Source organism: Ochlerotatus camptorhynchus, unplaced genomic scaffold, assembly GCF_037179485.1.
Source record: "Ochlerotatus camptorhynchus isolate MF236.1 unplaced genomic scaffold, CSIRO-AGI_Acam_v1.1 ptg000087l, whole genome shotgun sequence".
Classification (NCBI taxonomy): domain Eukaryota; kingdom Metazoa; phylum Arthropoda; class Insecta; order Diptera; family Culicidae; genus Ochlerotatus; species Ochlerotatus camptorhynchus.
In genome coordinates, this window is record NW_027040577.1 from 2,916,237 (window position 1) to 2,926,907 (window position 10,671).

Genomic DNA, 10,671 nt, shown 5'->3' on the forward strand with positions numbered 1-10,671 from the left:
GCCAGCCAATCGGTTGACGTACTTCCTCCGCTGGACGAGTACTCCTTTCTCGCGCGTCTTATCATCGATTCTGCGCTGCGAGCACAGACGAAACGTGTTCCGGGTATTTCCGTCCGCAAGCGACCTCCCACCCCGTGGTGGGATAAGGATTGCACCGACGCGAACAGCGAGAAGTCCGCCGCGTTTAAACGGTTCCGCAAACACGGCAAGGTCGGGGATTTCGAGCGGTACACCGACCTCGAGAAAACTTTTAAGGACTTAATTAAAGCAAAAAAACGCGGTTACTGGCGTCGGTTCGTCGATGGTTTGTCGCGAGAGACTTCCATGAGAACACTCTGGAATGTCGGCAGGAGAATGCGAAACGCGTCATCACCGATTAACGAAGACAAGGAGTACTCGGACAGTTGGATATTCAGCTTCGCACGGAAAGTTTGCCCGGATTCGGTGTCGGTTCAAACCAACGTTCGTGATCGTCCGTCGGGTAATAACGAAATAGATTCCCCGTTTTCGATGGTGGAATTCTCACTTGCTCTCCTTTCATGTAACAATTCAGCTCCAGGAATGGATAGAATCAAGTTCAACTTGCTTAAAAATCTCCCAGATGTCGCGAAGAGACGCTTGTTGAACTTATTCAATCAATTTCTGGAGCACAACATTGTTCCGGATGACTGGAGGCAAGTAAGAGTTATCGCCATTCGAAAACCCGGTAAACCCGCGTCGGATTATAACTCGTACCGTCCCATCGCGATGCTGTCCTGTATACGGAAATTGTTGGAGAAAATGATTCTTTTTCGTCTAGACAAATGGGTCGAGTTGAATGGTTTACTTTCAGATACGCAATTTGGATTTCGGAGAGGCAAAGGAACGAGCGACTGTCTTGCGTTGCTTTCAACTGAAATTCAACTGGCCTATGCGCAAAAACAGCAAATGGGTTCAGTTTTCTTGGACATTAAGGGGGCTTTTGATTCTGTTTGTATCGATGTCCTTTCGGATAAACTCCACGATAGTGGGCTTTCACCAATTATGAACAACTATTTGAGCAACTTGTTGTCTGAGAAATATATGAGCTTTTCTCATGGAAACTCGACAACTTCACGAATTAGTTACATGGGTCTCCCCCAGGGTTCATGTTTAAGCCCCCTTCTTTATAATTTTTACGTTAAAGACATTGATGGTTGTCTTGATGAAAATTGCTCGCTAAGGCAGCTTGCAGATGACGGCGTTGTATCCGTTATAGGGCCAAGTGCACCGGACCTGCAAGGACCATTGCAAGATACCTTAGACAATTTGTCTACTTGGGCTATGAAGCTGGGTATCGAATTCTCTCCGGAGAAAACTGAGTTGGTTGTTTTTTCTAGGAAGCATCATCCTGCACAGTTACAGCTTCAACTAAAGGGTAGAACAATCACTCAAAGTATATCTTTCAAGTATTTAGGTGTCTGGTTCGATTCCAAAAGCACATGGGGAAAACATATTGCGTATGTGAAACAAAAATGCCAACAAAGAATCAATTTTCTTCGTACAATTACTGGAACTTGGTGGGGAGCAAACCCGGAAGATCTGATCAGGTTGTATCGAACAACCATCTTGTCGGTTCTAGAGTACGGAAGCTTCTGCTTTCAATCCGCGGCGAAAACACATATCCTGAAGCTGCAACGGGTTCAATACCGTTGCCTCCGAATCGCGCTTGGCTGTATGCACTCGACGCATACGATGAGCCTCGAAGTACTCGCGGGTGTTCTCCCACTGACAGATCGTTTCGCGGAACTGTCCTTCCGGTTTCTTATCCGTTGTGAAGTATTGAATCCTTTGGTAATAGAACACTTTGAGAAGCTGCTCGACCAAAATCCTCAAACAAGATTCATGAGTTTGTACTATGAGTACATGACGCTGGAGGTTGGTCCTTCTTCATTAATCTCCAATCGTGATTGCTTCCAAGCCTTCTATAGTTCCTCTGTAAATTTTGATCTGACCATGTTGCAAGAAATCCATGGAATACCAGATCACCATCGGTCGATGGTTGTTCCCTCAATTTTTGCAATCAAGTACCACCATGTAAGTAACGATAAAAGATTTTTCACAGATGGGTCAACTATAAACGCTTCCACTGGATTTGGAGTATTCAACGAATTTCATAGCGCCTCATATCAACTGCAAAAACCCTGTTCCGTATACGTTGCGGAACTAGCAGCCATATTTTACGCAGTAGAGCAAATTGCCTCACTACCATCTGATCACTATTTTATTTTTACTGATAGCCTTAGCTCGTTGGAGGCTATTCGATCAATGAGGCCGATGAAGCACTCCTCGTATTTCCTGACCGAAATCCGAGCTAAATTGAGTACTTTATCTAACTGCTCCTATACTATCACCTTAGTTTGGGTCCCATCTCATTGCTCAATTCCGGGCAATGAGAAAGCGGACTCGCTAGCTAAGGTGGGCGCTATGGAAGGCGATATTTTTGATCGACAAATCGCCTTTGCGGAATTTTTCTCAATTACCCGTCAGCACGTCCTCACCAACTGGCAACAAAAATGGAATGAGAGTGATCTGGGAAGATGGTTACATTCTATTCTCCCACAGGTGTCGAACAAGCCATGGTTCAAAGGATTGGACATGAGCCGTGACTTTATACGTGTCATATCAAGGCTCATGTCCAATCACTACTCGTTAGACTCGCATTTCTTCCGAATCGGGCTCGCAGGCAGCAATTTGTGCGCTTGTGGTAGTGGCTATCACGATATCGACCACGTGCTTTGGTCATGCACCCTACATTGTGTTGCTAGATCCGAGTTATCCGCATCCCTCAGGGCCCGAGGAAAACAACCTATGCGGCCCGTTAGAGACATCTTGGCGAGTCGAGATCTCGAATATTTTAATTTAATTTATGTGTTTTTAAAACGGATCGATCTGAGGATTTAGTAGTTAGTGTCATCTTGTGTTCCCCCAAGTTGTTAGCTGCCCATCGGTGTACCCCCATGTTTGTCTTTTTCGTCAGTTGGTCGCTTAGTTCGAGATAAAAAGCACATTGCTCTCCAAACCTTGTGTTCTCAATCCCTACCCTGCCATCCATTTGTTACAATTTGTTACCCCTAACCTCGAGATAGCCGCGAGTAATCGGCCCCCGCTTTACTAACGTTAGTTTTAAGAAATTTTGTCATCCAAACAATGAATATCGGCTCCGCAAAGCTACGGCAAATGAGCCTGGAAAAATAAACGCATTTAAAAAAAAAAAAACAAAAACACCAGCAGACCTGGGTTCAATCCCAGTCGGCGCAGCCGAGATGTTCTGAGGCATAACATCTCTGATCACGCCTTCCTTCGGAATGGAAGTAAAGCCGTTGGTCCCCGGTTCATGAGTTGATGGGTCGATGGGTAGGGCATTGGTAGCACGGAAAACAAGATCGACGGAAAATAAATCAAGGGAAAAAAGGAGATGAATAAATTAAACAACCCAACTAACATTTTCAGCTTTATAAGCCATTTTTTTCCAGCAGTTATTGGTCAGAGGTTTTCATCGGAATTGAAAGGTCGAGTTTAGTTCACGAACGATAAAAAGAAAACTTTATTCAAGAAACGATGTTAACACTTCGAATGTTCGACCACGAATGAAAATGGCACCTACAGCACCTTTTTGCTTCCTCTTCTCACATTGTTGCCACCAACCAAGATGAATGAGTAAGGTGGCACGCAGGCTTGCAATTGCTCATTACAGCTAAAATGCTAGTTTTGGTAATTATGAAACTATGGGATACTATAATGATAATTTTTATTTGTAAGAAGCGAGAAGAGGTGGCAAAGTTTGTGTATGACATATAAAATTTGTCAATTTTGCTTTCAGAAGGTGACAACTAACGATTTTATGATCGCTGATTGCTCGCTCATCGCGTTGCTCATCGTTACAGCTAATCGCTATTGTGACCCTCTGAAAGCTAAATTGACAGGTTTTATGTGTCATACACACACTTTACCTTCTTTTCTTGCATCTTGTAAATAAGAATTATCATTAAAATATCTCATAGCTTCATAAATCCGAAAAATAGCATTTTAGCTGTAATGAGCATTTGCAAGCTTGGTGGCACGGCAGTTGTACTCATATCACTCCTCCTCAACGTATAGTGCCACCATTCGATGACAGTCCCAGCATTCCTGAGAACTTCCGTTGTTTCGTAGTCCCCAGGGGCTTGGTAAGCACGTCAGCCACCATGTGCTCAGTTGGACAGTACTCTAACTTCAAGAGACCCTGCTCACACAGCTGCTCGACAAAATGCTCTCTTGTCTCAATGTGTTTTGACCGGTCCTTTCGGAATTCACAAAACTTATACAGCTCTGATTGTCTTCCATCATTGTCACAGGACCATCATCTCGCTCGCCCATCTCTTTCACCAATCCTCGAAGCCAAACAAGTTCTTACGTAGCTTCACTCAGAGCCACATACTCTGACTCCATAGACGACAAAGTAATACAGGCCTGTTTACGACTGACCCATGAAACAGCCCCATTGGCATAGCAGAAAGCGTATCCGGTCGTTGATTTCCTCGTACTAGCGTCGCCAGCCCAATCAGCGTCAGTATAGCCGATCAGACCACCACCCGATCCGTTGTACACCAACCTCCAATGTTTAGTCGCTTTCAAATAGCGAACCACTCGCTTCGCTGCTACCCAGCATGCCTCCGTAGGAGCGCTCACTTTACGGCCAAGTATCGCCGTACTAACAGCAATATCCGGCCTAGCACACACAGCAATATACAGAAAGCCACCAACCAGACTTCTGAACTTCGTTTAGTCACCGAAAGAGGCATTCGTCCACTTTCGTCCACTTTCAAAAACCCTTCGTCCATTGGCGTCTTAGCAACTTTTGCATCACTCAATCCAAATTTGTCAATAAGTTTATCGATGTAGCCTTCGAGGCTCACACTATAGTCACCCTTCTCTCGCTTAACCTCCAGTCCCAGGAAGTAGCTCAAGTCTCCGAGATCGGTGATCTCAAAATGTTTCTATAACGATTGGTACACTGAGTCAATCTTCTTTTCATCTTCACATCCAACCATTATATCGTCAACATACACTAACAGGAACACCTTCTTCCCATCTTCCATCTTCATGTATAAGCACTGATCAGAACTACTCTGCTGAAAACCCATGTCCACAAGAACGTGCGGACTGTTGAGTCCATATATACTTCTTTTCATACGGCAAACCAACTGCTCCTTGCCTTTCTCCTCGTATCCGGGCGGTTGCCGCATAAACAAATCCTGGTCAAACCCTCCATATAAGTAGGTCGTTCTGATGTCGAAATGCTTAAGTGTCATTTTCTTCTTCGAAGCTAGAGCAAGCATCATGCGAAGAGTCGTATGGCTCGTGACGGGAGCGAAAACTTCATCGTAATCCTCGCCGAACCGTTGCGAATAGCCTTGAGCCACCAGACGCGCCTTGTGTTTGGTCACCCCCCCAGCTGCGTTCCGTTTCAAATTGAAGACCCAGAGGCAACCTACCACCTTCCGTCCTGCAGATAACTCCATCAGCTCCCAAATGCCATTCTCCGCATGTGCAACATGTACAAAGGCTTCCGATCCGAATACTCGAAAATATCCGTACGCAGGCTTCCTCCCGGAAGGTTCACTACTTGACTAGCCTATTGGTCCCAAGCAAATCGACTAACGTATCCCATTCTAGTATAAATTCCAGTACTACACTATGTTTGTTTTGATTCACTATGAAAGTTTGACAGATAAAATGAGGGGTTAGTGGATTTTCCTATGTTTCGAGGGGTGAATCGATTAGCTTGGGACCGAAGATAGTACCAGAGCTGAGCCAAAAGGTTGAGCTCGTTTCATCGGGACTTTCTGGTCTTAGAGTTACCTCTATGGTATTACACTTGTTACTCCTTTGTTTGAGTGCCGCGTTGTAGTACACTTACGTATAGGCGCTGACGTTGGGTGCGATACTAGCAACAATCAATACGAAACTAACGATTTTAAATTGGCTCACCACTTTAGTAGCCTATTGGTCCCAAGCAAACGATTAACGTACCCTATTCTAGTTGAAATTCTATTACTACACTATGTTTGTTTTGATTCGCTATGAAAGTTTGACAGATAACATCAGGGGTGTGTGGATTCATGCAGAACATGCAGGGGTGAGTGAAATAGCTTGGGACTGCTTGGGACCGTTGTTCTGGTACTGAGTGAGCCAAAAATAATAATGATTTTCTTCGGGACCCAGTAGTCTTAGAGTTACCTCTATGATACTAGCGGGTTTTGCTGCAATTCATGTTTTTTTTACGCAGATAGATTTATTTGGGTTTGCAAGGAAATTATACTATTGAAATATTTAAGAAAGTGCCAAACAGTGTAGAAGGAGCGTGACAAGCTTTCATTGTTGTTTTAATTGAGGTATTACTCAGGGAACAATGTTAAACATCATTTTTGTACATGGTATTGTAACTAATCTTATATGTGCATCATTTTGATTTGGGATAAGTGTTCGGGATTTCCACTGCGGCGGGCTTCTATTGTGACATACTCAAACGTATTTTTGTGGTGCGGCATAGTGGAAACATGTGAGCATAGTTGGATCATATACCCTATATAATTTAAAAATCAGCTAAGAATCTAACTTCAAAGTGAAGCATTTTAGTCACTTGAAGGTCGAACTAAGGTCTAATAAATAGGTATAGGTCAAAGTCAAAAGTACTTGAAACACGTTTAATTTTAGATTACAAGCACAAGAACAGCATGGGTTATGATTGATTAGGTGAATTAGAGATTTCAATAACTTATTAAATTAGACTAATGAGAAATTATAATCACCAAACGAACTTTAATAAGAAAATTCAGAACGTCTAATAACATTAAATAGATTAACAAAAGAATTGGGATGAGGGGGGTCCGCTTAGAGAGGCAACTAACCTTTAAAGTTGTAGAATAAATCTTCCTATTTAGTCTTAAACTTCAATAAGAAAACGCAAGAAGACCAATAGCATTTAGCAAATTAACAAGAAGAGGAATAGTTGAGGAAATAAGTAAAAGTAGAGGTATGTGGCAATTGAAAACTTTTAATCTTCTGTAGGTATTGGTTTACCCTGAGTTTATTGTACTCGATAACTATATAATTCTTTCAATACGCGAAATCTCTGATATATGCGATTAAAGCATTTGAGTTAACTGATTTCTGCTTTTTGAGTTAACTGAGTACTTACATTTGTAAACAGCAGTCAATGTTAATCTATGAACTAAACCCGGTAAAATCCATCTTTCCTTATGTGGTATTGATGCATGTTTAACTTTTCACGGCTGTCGGAATCAACGCACCTACGTCTACGGAGCTTACGCAGAAGAGATTCGTAATTCGGTAGAGCTTGTTAAACGCTTTTGAGCTTATGTAGTTTAGAATTTGTTCGGTAGCTCCAAGGATCAGTATCAATACCGATGGTGGAAATATTAAATATTTAAATATGTGTGATATTTGCGAATCTTTTACTTAGTCTGACAGTTGTTTTTTGTTTGTTTTTGACTATTTTGGTTTCAAGTGTACATTCGACATTCGTTTAATCAAAAATGTATTTCACACGAAAGGCAAGTCATTCCTTTGTGATCTTGCTGACCACCGCCACCAAAATCCGCTCCTTGTTCTCATAAATTCGGCATGTTTTGGTAGCTGTTCTCAGTGCACATAATCGGCCGCACTTCCATTCCAAGGCATTAATTTCCACGAATTCTTCATCGTCTGTGAACCAATGTGGTGTTCTCCGATGGAATAGGGGGTGGTAGCTCATCGATTCTTCCGGTTCGCCTCCTAGCATCGTGCTATAAAGTACCAGCCGATAACCAGGGTAGTTGATCGATAGGTCGATGACGTCATTTCGTTGACGTCTGCAATGGGAAATTCTCATAGCAGGCGTTGACGATGGGACGTTGTCGAGTTGTTGAATAGCAACTATCGTGGTAACTCACCGATTACCTGTCGATCTGCCAAATTTGGAAAGACGTCTGCATTGAATTGTCTCATATAATAATATTCCGCCCACTATATCACAAGAAATCGCGAGTAGCTGAGTGGAATGGAGATAAGTTAAGCATTGGGTACAGGACCAAGTCTCCCCTGGGTGGTGCCAAAAGATGAGCGCAATAGAATCATCAAGTTGCCATAAGGCACGGAATGAGACCAGGCATGGAAAATCATTTACATTCATTTCATACATTCATTTACATTCATTTGCCTCTAACTTTTTTCATCAACAGTATTCTGAAAAATTATGTATAGAGCTTTTATAGGTTTTGTTATTAGCTACAAATTTTGTTGACAACTCAAATCTGTATCTCTTATGCATCACGAACTAGAGCGGACAGAACTTGTTACTGTTTTTCAGTGAATGTAAAGTAGTGGCTTCTGTTCGCTCTGGTTTGTCATGCATCAGAGATACGGATTTGACTTGTTAACAAAATTTGCAGTTAATAACAAAACCTACAAAAGCTCTATGCATCATTTTGCGGAATTCTGTTGATGAAAAAAGTTAGAGGCAAATGAATGTAAATGAATGCACGAAATGAATGCAAATGATTTTCCATGCCTGAATGAGACTATTGCATGGCTGGGTAGTCAAAGTTTTCCCTCGTTAGTCATTTCAGGTGGATTAGAACAGATTTAGGTTTAGGGTGGGCGTTGGCCAGATTTGGATTTTTCAGATATAATCCTAAATAGGACCTAGATTATTTAATACACTAGTAACCTCAACTTCTGTCACAAAGTTTCATTGTGACTAATCAACACTCAAAGGGTAAAATATCAAATTTGCGGTAAATTTGAAAAAAAAGGGAACTTGGAGTGTAGAGCGCACTGCCCACTGGACGATTCTGAAGCCTGACCAAGTGAGTGGGTTACGGGTTTATTTGATTGTACGTCATTTCCAAGTTATATATAGATACATTCATACCATTGGCATTTTGTATTTGAGATGAGACAGAGACAGGATGCGGAGGGCCAGCTTAGGGGGAGCGTAACCCATGTTATGGCTTCCATTTATTAAATAGTTCAGATAGGCTGGAAATGATAGGTTCATGGTGAGAAAATGTACCATATGGTGCCCGTTCACTGATCAAAATTAGATTCAAATCGTCAGACCCTGCCCTGGAATAAGGGGATTGACGATGATTAGTCAAGTTTCATTTTGCATTTGCATATAATTGTAAGTTTAGGTTTGCTTTTGTAATTGTAAGATAGATAGTTTGGCTCATGACATGACGAAACTTGACGAATCATACCTCTAAAATAGTAGTAGTTACAGTGCCGCATTATCTAAGAACCACTGCCTGCAACTAATGTTGGAGGGGCCGGCAGGGCTGATTACGGATCAAAACTAACATCACTCTAACACTGAAATGATCCCGAAACTAACGCTCATTCATTGCACTTTGAGTCATAAAGTAGTTTTATTTATTTTCCTACTAATCTATCTACACACTTAGTTTTTTCTACCGAGCTCGGCTGTACTTTAACGCTCTTGGGTCATTCGTTACTTGTTCGGGGGTGAGATTTGAACTCGTGACTTTGGCGTGAGAGGTATGGATGCTAACCACTACGCCGGGGTCGCCCCCAGTGACATTTGATTGCTTAGTCTCGGATAATGCCTTTTCTAATAATCTGCCTACGTTTCTTTTCTTTGTTTTCTACTTTATCCTACTTTTAATTTTTCTGCTCTTCTTTCCTCTTCTCTTCTTTTGTTTTGTTTGTTTACATATAACTACCTCCGAATTTAGTCGAAGACGTCACTCGGTGCACTAATCGCCCCCTTCTGATAGGGTTTTAGCTTTAATTGTTTATGTTTTGTGTCTTTTTTTTTTTTCCTTTGGTTTGTTTTTTCCGTCAATCTTGTTTTCCGTGCTGAGCACCAATGCTACCGACGTGCCAGGAAGGCAGCTCCCACACCTGGACCCTACCTATCGACCCATCAACTCATGAACCGGGGACCAACGGCTTTACTTCCCATCCGAAGGAAGGCGTGATCAGAGATGTTATGCCTCAGAACATCCCGGCGGCGCCGACTGGTATTGAACCCAGGCCTGCTGGGGTGAGAGGTAATCACGCTTACCACTACACCACCGGCGCCGTTGACGTTGTTTTGTGTCTGCTGTTTTCGATTTTGGATACCTCCTCCACCTACACCAACCTCCTTGTTTTCTCTCTAATTTGTCTACTATGTCCCACCATCACGATGAGAGATGAGCCATAGAGGTAACTCTAAGACCACTGGGTCCCGAAGAAAATCATTATTATTTTTGGCTCACTCAGTACCAGAACAACGGTCCCAAGCAGTCCCAAGCTATTTCACTCACCCCTGCATGTTCTGCATGAATCCACACACCCCTGATGTTATCTGTCAAACTTTCATAGCGAATCAAAACAAACATAGTGTAGTAATAGAATTTAAACTAGAATAGGGTACGTTAATCGTTTGCTTGGGACCAATAGGCTACTAAAGTGGTGAGCCAATTTAAAATCGTTAGTTTCGTATTGATTGTTGGATGAGCTACCGTACATGGTACACGCTCATATACACTCCCAAAATAGTATGCCGCAAGTAAGTATATCACAGAGGCAACTAAAGATCCAGAAACAAAGACCGATAACGCTGAATATAAGGAGCTGTGGTGATTTATATGACTATATAGT